Genomic DNA, 18,192 nt, shown 5'->3' on the forward strand with positions numbered 1-18,192 from the left:
CTGCCCTAGCTCCCTCTGTCATGCGCCGCCTGCCCCAACTCCCTCTGTCATGCGCCGCCTGCCTGTTCATTCATAAAGTGAGATAAGCAGGCAGGCGGCGCATGAGGAGGGAGCTGGGGCAGGCGGCGCATGACAGAGGGAGCTGGAGCAGACGGCGCATGAGGAGGGAGGTGCGGCAAGTGGCGCATGACCGATGGAGATGCCGGTCTGCGCTATACTTACGGTACTACAGTAAGAGCCGTACAGAGCATATACTATTAGATATAGATCAGATTGAATGTTTAACAGTTGCGGGGCCCGGTGTATTAGAGTAGAGTCATTGCACCGGGCCCCGCCATGAGTGTCTCCGCCTCCTCCCTCCACACTGATGCATCTGATGGGGGATCTGTAGATGACACTTATGGGGATCTGTGACAGATCCCCCATCAGTGTCATCCACAGATCCCCCCTCAGTGTCATCCACAGATCCCCCATCAGTGTCATGCACAGATCCCCCCCTCAGTGTAATGCACAGATCCCCCCTCAGTGTCATTCACAGATCCCCCCTCAGTGTCATTCACAGATCCCCCCTCAGTGTCATTCACAGATCCCCCCCTCAGTGTCATCCACAGATCCCCCCCTCAGTGTCATCCACAGATCCCCCCCTCAGTGTCATCCACAGATCCCCGATCAGTGTCATCCACAGATCCCCCCATAACAGTGCGTCATCCACAGATCCCCCCCATAACAGTGCGTCATCCACAGATCCCCCCCATAACAGTGCGTCATCCACAGATCCCCCCATAACAGTGCGTCATCCACAGATCCCCCCCAAAACAGTGCGTCATCCACTGATCCCCCCATAACAGTGCGTCATCCACTGATCCCCCCATAACAGTGCGTCATCCACTGATCCCCCCATAACAGTGCGTCATCCACAGATCCCCCCATAACAGTGCGTCATCCACAGATCCCCCCATAACAGTGCGTCATCCACAGATCCCCCCATAACAGTGCGTCATCCACAGATCCCCCCATAACAGTGCGTCATCCACAGATCCCCCCATAACAGTGCGTCATCCACAGATCCCCCCATAACAGTGCGTCATCCACAGATCCCCATAACAGTGCGTCATCCCCAGATCCCCATAACAGTACATCATCCACAGACCACCATTAGTTCAAAAGCTACCAAAAGCACACCTTTTGGTTCAAAATATTTTTTTCTTATTTTCCTCCTCAAAAACCTAGGTGCGTCTTATCATCAGGTGCGTCTTATAAAGCGAAAAATACGGTATTACTTAACATTCCCCATATGTCTACTTTATGTTGGCATCATGTTGAAAATGTCATTTTATTTAGTTAGAAGGCTTAGAATTTTAGAAGCAATTCTTTAAAATTGTTAAGAAAATTTCCAAACCCCACTTTCTAAAGGAAACCTGTCATCAATTTTATGCTGACCGTACTGAGGGCAGTATAAAGTAGTGACAGAAATGCTGATTTAAGATTTAAGTGATGTGTCACACATCAGCTAAAAGTAAGTGGTTGCGAGAACCAGCATTATAATCATTCCAGCCCAGGCCTTGAAAAGAGACAAATCTACCCGAGAAGAGTCATGGTTATTCAGAATCTCCTGCCCTCCCTGCCCATCTGCTGATGGTTGGCAGTTCTCTACTAGAGAGAAAGGGAGAAAACTAGGTAGAAGACTGTCAGTCATCAGCAGGTGGGCAGGGAGAGCAGGAGATTATGAATAACCATGACTCTTCTCAGGAAGATTTGACTCTCTTTTTCAAGGCCTGTGCTGCAATGATTATGATTCTGGTTCTTGGCAACCACTTACTTTTAGCTGATGAGTGACACACCACTGAAATCAGCATTTCTGTCACTACTTTATACTGCCCTCAGTATGGTCAGCATAAAGTTCAGTTATGAAGTCATTTTGTGCGGCTTACATAGTAGAAACCACCCATAAATGACCCTATTTTTGCGAGGCAGATTTTGCTGGACTGATTTTCAGACACCATGTCCCATTTGAAGCCCCCCTGATGCACCCCTACAGTATAAACTCCCCAAAAGTGACCCCATTTTGGAAACTATGGGATAAGTTGACAGTTTTATTGATACTATTTTGGGGTTCATATAATTTTTGATTGCTCTATATTATGCTTTTTGTGAGGCAATGTAACCATAAAATGGCTGTTCTGGCACCATTTTTTCTTCTTGTTTTTTTGTGTGTTCATCTGACAGATTAGATCATGTGCTATTTTTATAGAGCAGGTTGTTACGGACGTTATAGTATCAAATATGTCTACTTTGTTTTGTTTCAGTTTTACATAATAAAGCATTTTTGAAAAAAAAAAAGATGTTCTTGTGTCTCCATTTTTGAATTGCCATATTTTTTACATTTTTGGGCCAATTGTCTTTTTACAGGAATAGTTTTTATTGGTACCATATTTGGTCACGTATGATTCTTTTTTATTAAATCAATATTAGACTTTATAAAGAGAGCCCTAGGAAAGAGTTGGTTCGGAATGATTTCTGTGGGAACAGATCCGTTACTCGAGGAGGAGCATTGGGGGGAGGGAAGGAGGAGGGGGTATTCACTCTGGAATGACTATAGGGACGACTTCATACTATATGTTAGTGCAGCATCTACCCTTAAAGGGGTTATTCGACTTAAATAAATTTATTCTAATTACTCTTATTGTAGTCCATTGAAAGTTTTTTCAAATCACTTTCAGAACCTATCTGTGACAGATCCATCTGTATAGACCTATATTGCTGGTTCGTCTGTTTGCCTTCATTTCGCAGGATTTCCTGTCCGTATGCCCCTGTTCGTGTGTTTCCCCAAATACCGATTGGAACTATTGAACGGACGGCCACCCAGGAGAAGAGTGTGCTGCTAGTTAACCTAAATGGCCTCATTGTTCACAAAGGACTTGAACTAACTTGAACTCCTGGTCTAATGCCTGCCATTTTGGGATGTTAAATGTCTGTGTATTGAAAAGGGTTGTGACATTGTATGTTTAAATGGTGATGTCTGTTCTGTTGTCCCCACATGTGTATTGTGGTTTCCCTCTGTCTTGAGAGATAATTGGATTACTCCTCTGGTGTCTCCAGGGCAGAGAGGAGGAGACCATGATGCATTGTGGGGATGTATTGTCTCAGTAGTGCTGCATGTCTGTACTGTGTCGGTCTCCATTCTGGTCCCCTAGGGGCGTGTCCACCAGATGGAGACCTGCATAAATACGGGCGGGTAGCCCTCAATAAAACATTCCTGTTTGACTTTCAAGACGGAGCTTGGTCTCGTTTGTGGAGGGATTTATTATTGGGACAGCGCTTTCGTATATTGCTAGCTGTGGAAGGAGTTCGACTGAATTGCTGATCGGGAGTTGCCACTTCGTATGCTCCATTCGGGATACGATCGGCTGGATTAAAAACTGCATTTCTGGAGAAAGGGGCTTATTCACTAAACGGCGGCTTCATCTACCTGGCGGTGAGTGTCGTAACAATTGGTGGCAAGCAACGGGATGAATCCCACCGCCCAGAAGGCCAGCTACAAATCCCAGGGTGAAAATGCAGTATGAGGAATTAAGGCGTGCTACCCTTAAAGATATATTGGAACGCAGAGGACGATCAGCGAGTAATCTCAAGAAGAGAGAGATTATTTCTATATTATTGGAGATGGATGCAGCACAGGGAACGGAGAGAGCTAATGTGCCTGGCATACTGGATTTAACACCCGAGGAGGTACAATTTAACCGGGCAGTCCAGATAAGGCTGGCACACTTTGGCCCCAACCCTGCAGCAGATATTGTGGTCCAGGTGCAAGCAGCAGTAGCAGCACAACAGGCGCTCCAGGGAAGAGGAGCTGCAGCAGCAGAGGTACCCCATAATAATAATGGAAGGAGAAAGGTACCTTTTGCTGCATTTAGACATTTTGTGGAAACGGAGGGAGAGATTGACGGGTTCCTGGCCGATTTTGAAAGGCAGTGTGCCTTACACCAGGTACCCGCAGAGGAATGGGTCACTATCCTCTCTGGGAAATTATCCGGCCGGGCCAGTGAGGCTTTTCGGGCCATCCCAGAGGAGGAAATTACAAGTTACCGGGCAGTAAAATATGCCCTTTTGGCCAGATACGCTGTCACCCCTGAGGCGTACCGGCGGCGATTCCGGGACACTAACAAGCAGGCTGGCGATTCTTATGTGGAGTGGGCATGCAGGGTACACCGCACCGCAGCCCACTGGATGGCAGGGTGTCAAGCGGTAACTGGGGAAGAGGTGCTGCAAGTATTTTTGTTGGAGCACTGCTTTGATCGGTTACCTGCAGGAGTCAGAGAGTGGGTTAGGGACCGCAAACCCGCTACCTTACCTGAAGCTGCTCGTCTGGCCGATGAATACACAGATGCACGAAGGCTAGACCAGACAGCAGCCAAGGTTCCTACCCGAGTGGAGTACAAACCGGCAGCACCTCCAACCACTACTGTGTATCACCCCCCAGCGCAACGCACCCCCACAATACCACCAGCGAACAATAATGTTCAGCCAGCTCGGTTCAACGCCCGGGATTACTCTCAGCCTATCCGGTGCTATGGGTGCAAACAGTTGGGGCACAAGACCGGAGTGCCCATTGAACAATACCAACCAAGCGCAGTCGTGGAGATAACCAGCCGGCGGACATCAGCAGCCACCCCAGCCTTCCGCTCACTGTCTTGAGCAGGAGGAATTTTGGGGTATACTACATGAGGCAGATCCAGTACAAGCAGCCCTGCAGGATAACCGGCAGCAGCACAGGCAGACCGTTAGACTAAATGGCAAAGTGGTCACTGGTCTGAGAGACACCGGAGCCACTATGACCCTGCTCCAAAAGAACCTTGTTTCGGAACACCAACACACTGGAAATACTGTGGCAGTGAGGGTAGCAGGAGGCGCCGTGTTCAGTCTACCTGTTGCCCGGGTTCATTTGGATTGGGGAGTGGGCTCTGGACATGTGAATGTGGGGGTTATGAAAGACTTGCCTGCTGATGTCTTGCTCGGCAATGACCTGGCCCCTTTGGTTTCTGCTTATGCTCCAATGGGACCTGCTGATGTCAACCTAGTGACTACCCGGGCCCAGACCCGTGCTGCTGGAACCAGCCCACCTTCTGCTGAGACCCAGGTAAGACCCGATTCCCCGACTGATACCCTAGGACAGACCTTTGCTAGCTGGGATTCCCCAGAGGAGTTTGGGAGGGAAACTCAGGCAGATCCGACTCTCCAGAAGTATAGAGACAGAGCAGATACTAGAGAGGTAGGAGTAGATGGGGAGCGGTATGAATGGGTGGGGGACAGGTTATATAGGATCCCTAAACTGTCCCAGAAAAGGGTTGCCCATCCGCCGAATCGACAGCTGGTGGTGCCCGCAAAATACCGGCAGGAGATTCTGCGGATAGGGCATGATGTTCCCTTAGCCGGACATCTAGGGTCCCGCCTCACAGCCTATAGGATCATGCAGAACTTCTTTTGGCCAAATTTTAATCAGGCTGTGCGGATATATTGTAGTACGTGTGACACTTGTCAACGGGTAGGAAAGCAGGGGGACCACCCAAGAGCTAGGCTTATGTCTATGCCTATCATTGGGGAGCCCTTTGCCCGCATAGCCGTTGACATTGTGGGTCCACTGGCCAGGGCTAGTCCATCCGGTAAGAAGTATATTCTCACCGTGGTGGACTATGCCACTCGCTATCCAGAGGCAGTAGCGCTGTCTAATATAGAGGCAGAGACAGTTGCTGATGCCCTGGTTAGAATTTTTACTAGGGTCGGGTTCCCTAAGGAGATTCTCTCTGACCAGGGAACCCAATTTACCGCTGTGCTCACCCAGCAACTGTGGAGGGTGTGCGGCATTAAACCGATACTTGGTTCCCCGTACCATCCACAGACTAACGGCCTCTGCGACCAATTTAATGGCACCCTCAAACAGATGTTGAGAACCTTTTCTGACACTTGCAGAGACTGGGAGCGATTCCTGCCTCATCTGTTGTTTTCTTACAGAGAGGTGCCCCAGGAATCTACTGGGTTATCCCCCTTTGAGTTGCTCTATGGGAGGAGGGTCCGCGGACCCCTAGATCTCATTAGAGGCCACTGGGAGGGGGAGACAGAGCAGGAAGGGACCCCCATAGTACCGTATGTCCTGGAACTCCGGGACCGCATGGAGAAACTGTCCCTGATGGTAAGAGAGAATCTCTAGTTGGCCCAGGGGAGACAGAAGAGGTGGTACGATCGGGGTGCCCGGCAGCGAGTCTTCCAGGTTGGGCAGAAAGTGCTAGTGCTCAAACCTGTGAAGGCGAACAAGATGCAAGCATCTTGGCAGGGCCCGTATAAGGTGGTAGCTCAGGTGTGTGATACTACCTACCTCATAGCCAGCTGTTCAGATGAAGGGATCCAGCGATCCTTTCATGTGAACATGCTAAAGGAGTATCAGGAGAGACCAGAGGATGTCGCTGCAGTATGTGCCCCTGCTGCAGACGATACAGAGTTTACCCTTACCCGATTTGTTAGAGAGGGACTCCCAGACTGACCATACTAGTCTTGTACAGCTAGGGGATAGATTAAGCCCCACAGAGAAGGGACAGGCAAGACAGCTTCTGTGGGAGAAGCAGGCGACGTTCTCCCAAGAGCCTGGCTACACTACCCTAACTGTACATAAGGTAGAGACCCCTGGACAGAACCCCCTGCGACAGCCCCCTTACCGTATCCCTGAAGCAGTCCGAGAAGGAATGCGGAAGGAGATACAGGAGATGACCCAGCTTGGGGTCATCGAACACTCCGATAGCCCTTGGGCTTCGCCTGCAGTCCTGGTGCCTAAGAAAGATGGGACCACGCGGTTCTGTGTAGACTACAGGCGGCTCAACGAGCGGACCACCACTGACGTCTACCCGATGCCCCGGGTAGACGAATTATTAGATCGTATTGCCAGGGGACGCTATCTGACCACCATAGACCTGTGTAAAGGCTATTGGCAGATTCCCCTGGCCGAGGATGCTATCCCCAAGTCGGCCTTCGTCACCCCATTCGGCTTGTACCAATTTAAGGTCATGCCATTTGGGATGAAGAATGCCCCGGCTACCTTTCAGCGTATGGTGGATAGACTTCTCGATGGATTCCAGGAATTTGCTTGTGCATACCTGGATGACATTGCGATCTACAGTGGGTCCTGGGAGGAACACCTAGTACATGTAGGGGTAGTTTTGGACAAAATTCGGGCTGCTGGCCTGACATTGAAGCCAGAGAAGTGCCATCTAGGCATGGCTGAAGTGCAATACCTGGGTCACAGAGTGGGGTGTGGGAGCCAGAGACCGGAGCCGGCTAAGATAGAGGCAGTAGCTAACTGGTCCACACCTATCACTAAGACCCAGGTGTTAGCCTTCCTAGGGACAGCAGGGTATTACAGATGCTTTGTCCCAGACTACAGCACTATTGCTAAGCCCCTGACTGACCTGACTAAGAAAAATCTCCCTAAGCAGGTCCTGTGGTCTCCGGCTTGTGAAGCGGCGTTTCAAGCACTCAAACAGGCTCTTGTAAATGCCCCTGTCCTGGCTGCCCCAGTCCCTAACAAACGTTTTCTCGTCCATACAGATGCTTCCATGTATGGACTGGGGGCTGTGCCGAGTCAGGTCGGGGAAGATGGAGGAGAGCACCTTGTCGCATATCTCAGTAGAAAGCTGTTACCCCGAGAAGTGAGTTATGCGGCAGTGGAGAAGGAATGCTTGGCCCTGGTCTGGGCATTGAAAAAGTTAAGCCCTTATTTGTATGGACAGGAATTTTCCCTTGTGACGGACCACAATCCCCTTGTCTGGCTTAACCGGGTCTCAGGAGACAATGGTAGACTGCTGCGGTGAAGTTGAGCTTTACAACCGTATAACTTCACCATCAGCTACCGACCCGGTAAGCAGAATGGGAATGCAGATGGATTGTCCCGGCAAACCGACGTTCTTGCTACCTCCTAGTCCGGTCATCCCCAAGTTGACCCGCTAAAGGGTCAAGCCGGGTCTGCCGCAGTGTCCCACAAGGGGGGAGCCGTGTGACAGATCCATCTGTATAGACCTATATTGCTGGTTCGTCTGTTTGCCTTCATTTCGCTGGATTTCCTGTCCGTATGCCCCTGTTCATGTGTTTCCCCAAATACCGTTTGGAACTACTGAACGGACGGCCACCCAGGAGAAGAGTGTGCTGCTAGTTAACCTAAATGGCCTCATTGTTCACAAAGGACTTGAACTAACTTGAACTCCTGGTCTAATGCGTGCCATTTTGGGATGTTAAATGTCTGTGTATTGAAAAGGGTTGTGACATTGTATGTTTAAATGGTGATGTCTGTTCTGTTGTCCCCACATGTGTATTGTGGTTTCCCTCTGTCTTGAGAGATAATTGGATTACTCCTCGGGTGTCTCCAGGGCAGAGAGGAGGAGACCATGATGCATTGTGGGGATGTATTGTCTCTGTAGTGCTGCATGTCTGTACTGTGTCTCCATTCTGGTCCCCTAGGGGCGTGTCCACCAGATGGAGACCTGCATAAATACGGGTGGGTAGCCCTCAATAAAACATTCCTGTTTGACTTTCAAGACGGAGCTTGGTCTCGTTTGTGGAGGGATTTATTATTGGGACAGCGCTTTCGTATATTGCTAGCTGTAGAAGGAGTTCGACTGAATTGCTGATCGGGAGTTGCCACTTCGTATGCTCCATTCGGGAGTTTGACGATCGGCTGGATTAAAAACTGCATTTCTGGAGAAAGGGGCTTATTCACTAAACCGCAGCTTCATCTACCTGGCAGGGAGTGTCGTAACACTATCTTTCACTGTTTGGCCAGTTCAATTCTGGGTCATGTGACCCCCGACGTCAGCAAGCCGGCTCTGGTGATGACGTCTCGTTTGCAAGCTTCTCCCTGCTTGAGGGAGTGGCCAGGCTCTGTAAGTGAGACGTCAGAGCCTCTGGTTCCCTCCCCTCTCCAGCTCTTCTAACACTGCCTCAGCGATAGTATGCGATCGCTCATGCGCGGTACATACCAGAGCCGAGGCGATCTCTTCTCCGGCAGCAGGGTATGTTTATAGTTCCTGCACTCACTGGGGCTAGAGGTGCCAGTTTGTACACGTTCCCCTCTGCATCTGGGGATCGTTCTTACAGCCCTGTTCCCCCCCCACTAGTACACATTGCACATTGAACACCCCATGTGAAAAATAAATAAATAATTGTCTATCATTTTATTTGATTCAGCTATATATAATCCATATCTACCACCAATATATGTATTTATCTAAGCAATATCCATATTGAATATCTATTTGAATAATATAGATATTGCTTAGATACAGATACTGCTTATGGTACTTTCACACTAGCTTAAGTGTATTTTCACACTAGCGGCAGGACGTATTCGACAGGCTGTTCACCCTGTCGGATCCGTCCTGCCGCTATTTGGCCGTGCCGCTGGACTGCCGCTCTGTCCTCATTAACTATAATGGATACGGGGGCGGAGCTCCAGCACAGCATGGCGAGGTGTCGCAGGACTAAGTCTACTTTCACACTTGCAGCATAGTGATCCGGCGAGCAGTTCCGACGACGGAACTGCCTGCCGGATCCGGCATTGCAAAACAACTGAAGGACGGATCCGTCCTTCCGGTCATCGCATGCACAAGCCGGGAAAACTGTGAAAAAGACTGCCAGAGGGATCCGTCCATCTGCATGACAAGCGGATAGACGGATCCGTTCTTGCAATGCATTTCTAGACGGATCCGCACCTGGATCAGTCTACAAATGCTGTCAGTTGTCACACTGATCGGCGGATCCGGCATGCACAAACCGGGAAAACGAGATGATCATGTGTGTTTGTTTTTTTTTGCAAAGTGCAGAGCAGGGTGAGGGAAAGGTCAGGTTGTTCCCGCCCAGAAATATTCATGAGGCAGAGCTCAGGCTTTGTTGTTATACGCCCCCTCAGCATGTACTTCAGCATGTAAACAAAGCAATGGCAGAACCATGAAAAGGTGGACATATGGATTTTAACTTGATGAAATCTAGCTTAACCAAATTATATGTATATCCTGATTGATTTTATGAGTTTTTTTTTATTATTAACTCTGATAACCCCTTTAATGCTGGGAAAACATGTTAAGGTTCTCCCCATGACTATACAATATGGTTTAGATTTTAAAAAAATCTAGTTTTATATCAAAAGTATGATGCACATGACTAGGATACTTAGCTGGAATGTGATGGGCATGGCTGATACACGAAAGCATCATGGCATCTTCAATTACCTATCACGCTTTCAGCCAGCTATTTGCTGTCTACAAGAAACACACTTAACCAAAGATACATTGCATTGCTGAGAAAGTCTTGTGTGGGCTATGGTGCTCATGTGGTGCTATCCTCACATTCCAGGGGAGTAAGCATACTGGTACAAAAAAATATCAGATTTGAATGCATTAAAGAACATTTAGATGAGGACGGAAGATTCGTTTGTGTACTTTGCACTAATGAGGGCATTCAAATGTTACTGCTAGCATTATACAGGGAGTGCAGAATTATTAGGCAATTTGTATTTTTGAGGATTAATTTTATTATTGAACAACAACCATGTTCCCAATGAACCCAAAAAACTCATTAATATCAAAGCTGAATATTTTTGGAAGTAGTTTTTAGTTTGTTTTTAGTTTTAGCTATTTTAGGGGGATATCTGTGTGTGCAGGTGACTATTACTGTGCATAATTATTAGGCAACTTAACAAAAAACAAATATATACCCATTTCAATTTTTTATTTTTACCAGTGAAACCAATATAACATCTCAACATTCACAAATATACATTTCTGACATTCAAAAACAAAACAAAAACAAATCAGTGACCAATATAGCCACCTTTCTTTGCAAGGACACTCAAAAGCCTGCCATCCATGGATTCTGTCAGTGTTTTGATCTGTTCACCATCAACATTGCGTGCAGCAGCAACCACAGCCTCGCAGACACTGTTCAGAGAGGTGTACTGTTTTCCCTCCTTGTAAATCTCACATTTGATGATGGACCACAGGTTCTCAATGGGGTTCAGATCAGGTGAACAAGGAGGCCATGTCATTAGATTTTCTTCTTTTATACCCTTTCTTGCCAGCCACGCTGTGGAGTACTTGGACGCGTGTGATGGAGCATTGTCCTGCATGAAAATCATGTTTTTCTTGAAGGATGCAGACTTCTTCCTGTACCACTGCTTGAAGAAGGTGTCTTCCAGAAACTGGCTGTCACGAGTTGGAGGTCCCAGGAGAGACCACCGCGTCGTCATGCAATAAACAAACGGAAATCAGGTACAGACACACAAGAGTTTATTGCACAAACAAAACAGGGAAAGCAACACAGATAAAACATGAGCTCTATGTACCGTCAGCACAGTGGGAGAAAACCCCCACTGCGCCACTGTCTAGTAATACTCCAGAGGGGCGTAACTAAGCAACTCCTGGTTTTCACTAGAGCCCTAGATGGTAGGGTTAGACTTAGCCGCAGAAAGTTGCCAGGGTCCACTCTGGAGCGTGACCTAGACAGTGACAGCAGGAGCGAATGGACAACAGGTACCAGAAGGTACCGACGGCACATAGGCAAACATAACAGACAGGTAAATACAAAACAGAGCAAATAATAACACAAGCAGGAGTTCATGCAAGGGAGCAGGAGTGGCAATGAGCAGAGAAGGACTTGCTCCACCAGAAGTAAACTGCATGGCCTTGTCATGCCACTCTGCTGCAAAGGCTTGCAGAACACAGACATATGAATACTAAACAGGGGAACTAATAACACAAGCAGGAGTTCATGCAAGGGAGCAGGAGTGGCAATGAGCAGAGAAGGACTTGCTCCACCAGTAGTAAACTGCATGGCCTTGTCATGCCACTCTGCTGCAAAGGCTTGCAGAACACAGACATATGAATACTAAACAGGGGAACTAATAATACGAGCAGGAGTTCACGCAAGGGAGCAGGAGTGGCAATGAGCAGAGAAGGACTTGCTCCACCAGAAGTAAACTGCATGGCCTTGTCATGCCACTCTGCTGCAAAGGCTTGCAGAACACAGACATCAGAATAAACACAAAGTAACAAAAACATAACTGACAGAACAGAGAACAGAAAGACAGGAAGGAAGACATCAATGAACAAGTAGGGAAACTCACAGAGCACAGACAGACAGACACAGATCCCATGGGTCAGCAGCATGGGAGAGAAAGTACAACCCAGGAGCAGGACAAGACAACACACACCAGGAGAGCTGACACAGAACTGAGGAAAGCTCAGCCTTATATACAGGTTCCATGGGTGCAGCAGAGAGACCACACCCATGGAGCAGACAGAGGATTAACTCCTAATAGGAACACAGGGGAGTTAACCCATACAGAACCACAAATAATACACAGGAACAGAACTTCAGCGAGGAGCGCCGAACAAGCAAGAACTGAAGGTCACAGCCAGAGATAATGGCTGTGACACTGGCAGTAGGACTGGGAGTTGAGCTTGACTCCATCCTCAACCCGAAAAGGCCCCACAAGCTCATCTTTGATGATACCAGCCCAAACCAGTACTCCAACTCCACCTTGCTGGCGTCTGAGTCGGACTGGAGCTCTCTGCCCTTTACCAATCCAGCCACGGGCCCATCCATCTGGCCCATCAAGACTCACTCTCATTTCATCAGTCCATAAAACCTTAGAAAAATCAGTCTTGAGATATTTCTTGGCCCAGTCTTGACGTTTCAGCTTGTGTGTCTTGTTCAGTGGTGGTCGTCTTTCAGCCTTTCTTACCTTGGCCATGTCTCTGAGTATTGCACACCTTGTGCTTTTGGGCACTCCAGTGATGTTGCAGCTCTGAAATATGGCCAAACTGGTGGCAAGTGGCATCTTGGCAGCTGCTCGCTTGACTTTTCTCAGTTCATGGGCAGTTATTTTGCGCCTTGGTTTTTCCACACGCTTCTTGCGACCCTGTTGACTATTTTGAATGAAACGCTTGATTGTTCGATGATCACGCTTCAGAAGCTTTGCAATTTTAAGAGTGCTGCATCCCTCTGCAAGATATCTCACTATTTTTGACTTTTCTGAGCCTGTCAAGTCCTTCTTTTGACCCATTTTGCCAAAGGAAAGGAAGTTGCCTAATAATTATGCACACCTAATATAGGGTGTTGATGTCATTAGACCACACCCCTTCTCATTACAGAGATGCACATCACCTAATATGCTTAATTGGTAGTAGGCTTTCGAGCCTATACAGCTTGGAGTAAGACAACATGCATAAAGAGGATGATGTGGTCAAAATACTCATTTGCCTAATAATTCTGCACGCAGTGTATATTCCTCCGCCATTTGCGTTGACCCTGCTAAGAGTGATCCTTGAGATTGTGGCAGAATACCCCTGAATTCCGTAGATGCTGGTAGGAGACTACAACTGCACACTGGATGGATAGATGTAGGGTGGAGGGAATTTGAAGATCCCGGGGAAGTTCGGCATTATGTAACATCATGACAGAGGTGGGATTAAAGGATATATGGAGACTGAGACACCCAACAGAACGTAAATATTCTTGTAGCTCGTCCACATATGGTTCTTTATCCCGGATAGATTTAGCATGGGTAAACGATGGAATGATTCAGTTAGTTTTTTCCTCCAATTAGCTTCCCAGATCGTTATCGGATCATTCTGTACTAAAGGTGCAGCTGGACCTTGGGAGGGGTAGAGTGGGGCCAAAATTATGGAAGTGTAATGCGAATTGGTTTAAAATTTTTGGGATACTTGACACATATAACTGAATTCCTTTAAACAATATTTTACTTTTAATACAGGTACAACGTCCCTCATGCTGTCTAGGATGCTGTGAAAGCATATTTGAGGGGGTTACTAATTAAATCTATTAGTGCACATAAAACTAGATCTAAAGTAGCGGATGACAGGGTCCACAAGGAAGTTGAGGAGGCGGACAAGGCATATGGGATAGTACTCTCCCAGGACACCAGTAGGATAGAAGCACTGGAACAGCTGAGATGTCACCTATTTAAGGTAGCAGATAGAAAATGCGCCTTTTATAAACAACTCACATTTGCAGAAGGTGAGAGCGTAGGACATACACTATCGTTTGTTTCCAGGGCCCAGCAAGGACCAATATGTATTCTGCACAAGTACAGAGGATATACTAGGTGTATTACAGAGATTCTACTCCTCGGTGTATAGTCAAAAGCTGAGAACTTTGCCAATATCCTCCAGTCAGGAACATATCGGAGCCCCTCATGCACCACTTCACGGTGTCTCAGCAAACATGAGGAATTAGCTAGTATTGTCAGTTGCGTATCATTTTGGTGTATTTTTTGCAGTGATTTTTGTATTTATGTATTTTTTCATCTGCACATTGTATTATTTTGTGTGAGATGTCCTTGTGGTGCATGTGGTCCGCCCCGACATCCTCCATTGTACGCATTCTTTGCTGGGGATTGCCGTTCTGCGGACCGCATGCAGAGGAATTGCTTCCCCGGTTATAGACACTCTAGAATGTCTGGGTTTGGAGCTTTTCCACCCATTTAGGCCAATTTTTTTTAGTGAGTTTTTTTCCTCAGTGTGTACCTCCAAGAATGCAAATTCTGAGGCGGAGGTATTACAATTCCTAAGGGGGGGTGGAATTACCCACACTTTCGGAAGAGAAAAGGGACCAATTAGGGGTGCCCATTGTCATGGATGAATTGGTCGATTCCTTGAAAGACATGGCTAGTGACAAAGCCCCGGGTACAGATGGCATCCCGGTGGAGACAAAGATATTTCAGGATATACTGTTACCAGAATTACTGAAGGTCTTTAATTATTTATGTCAGGTGGGCTGTCTTCCAACATATGCAGGAGGCACTTATTGTATTGATAGCAAAACCAGGGAAAGATCCAAGATTACTCGACTCGTATAGGCCCATATACCTACTCATGTCAGATGTTAAGTTGCTAGCAAAAGTTCTGGCAAAAAGATTGTCCAAGGTTATACTGAGCATAATTTATCCGGACCAAACAGGCTTTATGCACCATAAATCTACAGCTATTAACATCCACAGAGTATATACTAGTTTACAAATCCCAGCAGACAACTGTGGAGATAGGGTCACTTGTCACCGCTAAGGCCTTCGACAGTGTGGAGTGGGGGCACCTCTGGGAGGAGTTGAGATGTATGGGATTTGATCAGCAGTTCATTAAGTGGGTGCAGGTCCTCTACTCTAACCCAAGGGCATGTATTAGGGCGAATGGGACCGTGTCTAGCTACATCCAACTGGCAAGGGGAACTAGGCAGGGGTGCCCACTATCCCCACTCTTCTTTGTCATAGCAATTGAGCCCTTGGCGGCAGTGCGTAAGTCCCCAGACATTAAAGGTTTCCAGTATGGACAGATAAATAACAAAATTGCGTTATACGCTGATGACACTCTCTTATTCCTGGGGGATACAACGTCTTCCCTCTCAGCAGCTATGTCACTGTTGGTTGTCTGTCAGGCCTAACTATTAACTGGCAAAAATCAGTATGCTCTGCTTGTGCAGTTTAGAAAAAAAGCCAAAGCATGGAGTAAGCTTTTTTTCTGTCTATAGTGGGCAAAGTCAATCTTCTGAAGATGTTAATGATGCCACAACTTTTATACGTGCTCCACAACTCGCCGATCTGGCTACCTATAACTGTATGACTTATATCTCCCTGCGGCCGTTTGTGCTAAATAATGACTTTCATAATATGCAAATGAGCCTCTAGGTGCTAGTGGAGCGTTGCTGCAGCACCTATAGGCTCCGTCCTCTCACCGTTTGGCACACCCTTGTAAAGGTGATTGACATCCTCGGTCTCCTCCGTGCCCCACAAATCCCACGCCTTGCGCTGTCCATTTTAGTATTAGGCGCAGGCTCAGTGAGTGAAGGACTGCAGCAGTCGAGCATCCTTCACTCACTGCGACTGCGCCTAATATTAAAATGGACAGCGCAGGAGAGGGATTTGCGGGGCATGGAGTAACTGAGGATGTCAATCACCTTTACAAGGGCGTGCCAAACTGTGAGAGGACGGAGCCTCTAGGTGCTGCAGCAACGCCCCACTAGCACCTAGAGGCTCATTTGCATATTATAAAAGTCATTCGCGTGAACGGCGGCAGGCAGGGAGATATAAGTCATACAGTTATGTTCTGCTGACATTAGCACATCGCTAATGTCAGCCAGCTACATAACTATTTTTCTGATGACAGAAACCCTTTAACGCTATCTTTAGGGAACTTATATGGAGAGAAGGTTGGCCAAGGATCAAACTTGAAACATTAAAAAATTCTAAAATGACGGGGGCTTTGGCATTACCCAATTTATGGATTTATTACCTAGCAGCACACGGTCAGCATTTTAAGGGATGGAAAGATTATTTACTGACAGACATGACTAGCCGGATTTTACAGCAGACAATGGGGAAGAAGGACTTAAAGGGAACCTGTCATGTGGATATTTGATTATAATCTAACTAATTATATACAATCATTAACTACTAAAAAGTGCCTTAGATGTATTCACTTACTGGTGTGACAGATGGTTACCTCATAATATACACACAAAGATGCCACATGCCGCATGCTAATGAGCTGATTTGAGTCCAGCGTGATGTCAGTGAGTCCAGTGTATTTTTAATTCAGAGCTATAGCCACTCCCCTGCCCACCTGCTGCTGATTCATATGGAAAATAACTGTCAATCAGCAGCAGGTAGGCGGGAAGAGTCAGGAGCTCATGAATATTCAGGACTCATCATTATCAGCTGGAGCTTTTCAATACAAGATGTTGGCAGATTGACGGGGTCAATTAAAGAAAGTGACCCAGCATTTTGCTAAGAGAATCAGTCACTTATTTATGTTGCCCTTAGTTAGGACATTATAAAACTGGTGACAGGTTCCCTTTAATGTGTATACTGGAAGGAGAGGGAAAACATACGCTGGCAGTTAATATCCCTCTAGGCCTTATGGAGAGAGTTTGGATGAAGGTCAGGCAGCTGAGAGGGGTTACGGGCATCAGTGAGTTGTCCCCAGTTTGGAATAACTCACGGCTTCCGGAATTTATTTGATATCTATGCTCTATACATTGTTACTGTAGAAGTTTTTGATCTCTCATCAGTTTACTCAAATGAAAAAGTGGGAGAGAGAGAGCAGGGAGGGACAATGGAAGGATATTTTAGAGGCGGTACTGTTGACTTCATTGAGTGAACAGAGAAAGCTGTCCCAACTTTTCATCATTCATAGAGTATATAAAACGCAAATATTTCTAAAACACATTGGGGTCAGAACTGATGCGTGTTGCCCGAGGTGTTCTATGGAACCAGCAGATTTTATTGACATGATATGGAAGTGTCAATGTCTGGATAGGTTCTGGTCGGGTGTAATTAAGACCATAAACCAAAACATGGCAGTTAGGGTAGACAGAGACCCCAAAATATGTATTCTGGGCTATGTTTCTGAAATAGGGACAGATGAGTATAATAAGATTGCAGTAGGTAGATTGCTGTCTGTAGCCAGGAAACTGATTGCGTTACATTGGATACAGACTAACCCCCCGACCTTGGTAGAATTTATGGTCAATAATATGCTGACCTTTGAGAAAGCTATATTCCTGAAAAGAGGGTGCCCGCAAAAGTTTGATAAACTATGGACTAGTCACATTAGATCAGGGCTGGCCAACCTGCAGCTCCAGTTGTTGCAAAACTACAACTCCCAGCATGCCCAGACAGCTTACAACTATCAGCCTACAGGCGGGCATAGTGGGAATTGTAGTTTTACAACAGCTGGAGAGCCGCAGGTTGGCCAGCCCTGCATTAGATTCTAGGAGAGGGAGAGAGCAGAATGCGTGTTGGAGTGAGTACAAAAGGTGGGAGGGGGAGTTTGGGGTGGGGGGGTATTTTATTTATGTTATATGCTGTAATATATACAAAATGACAATACGCAATATACACTCGCCTAAAGAATTATTAGGAACACCAAATTGGTTTCTTGAACATGACAATGAGTTCACTGTACTAAAATGGCCCCCACAGTCACCAGATCTCAACCCAATAGAGCATCTTTGGGATGTGGTGGAACGGGAGCTTCGTGCCCTGGATGTGCATCCCTCAAATCTCCCTCAACTGCAAGATGCTATCCTATCATAATGGGCCAACATTTCTAAAGAATGCTATCGGCACCTTGTTGAATCAAT

At 47.0% G+C, this 18,192-nt stretch overlaps 1 protein-coding gene across 1 annotated transcript in view; it reads left to right on the plus strand.

Moving 5' to 3' along the window:
- The window catches only part of ACACA (acetyl-CoA carboxylase alpha), a 993,014-nt gene that overhangs the window by 462,087 nt on the left and 512,735 nt on the right, over positions 1–18,192 (plus strand). The gene's annotated exons all lie outside the window — the stretch shown is intronic.

This window comes from Bufo bufo, chromosome 3 (assembly GCF_905171765.1).
Source record: "Bufo bufo chromosome 3, aBufBuf1.1, whole genome shotgun sequence".
NCBI classification, from domain to species: domain Eukaryota; kingdom Metazoa; phylum Chordata; class Amphibia; order Anura; family Bufonidae; genus Bufo; species Bufo bufo.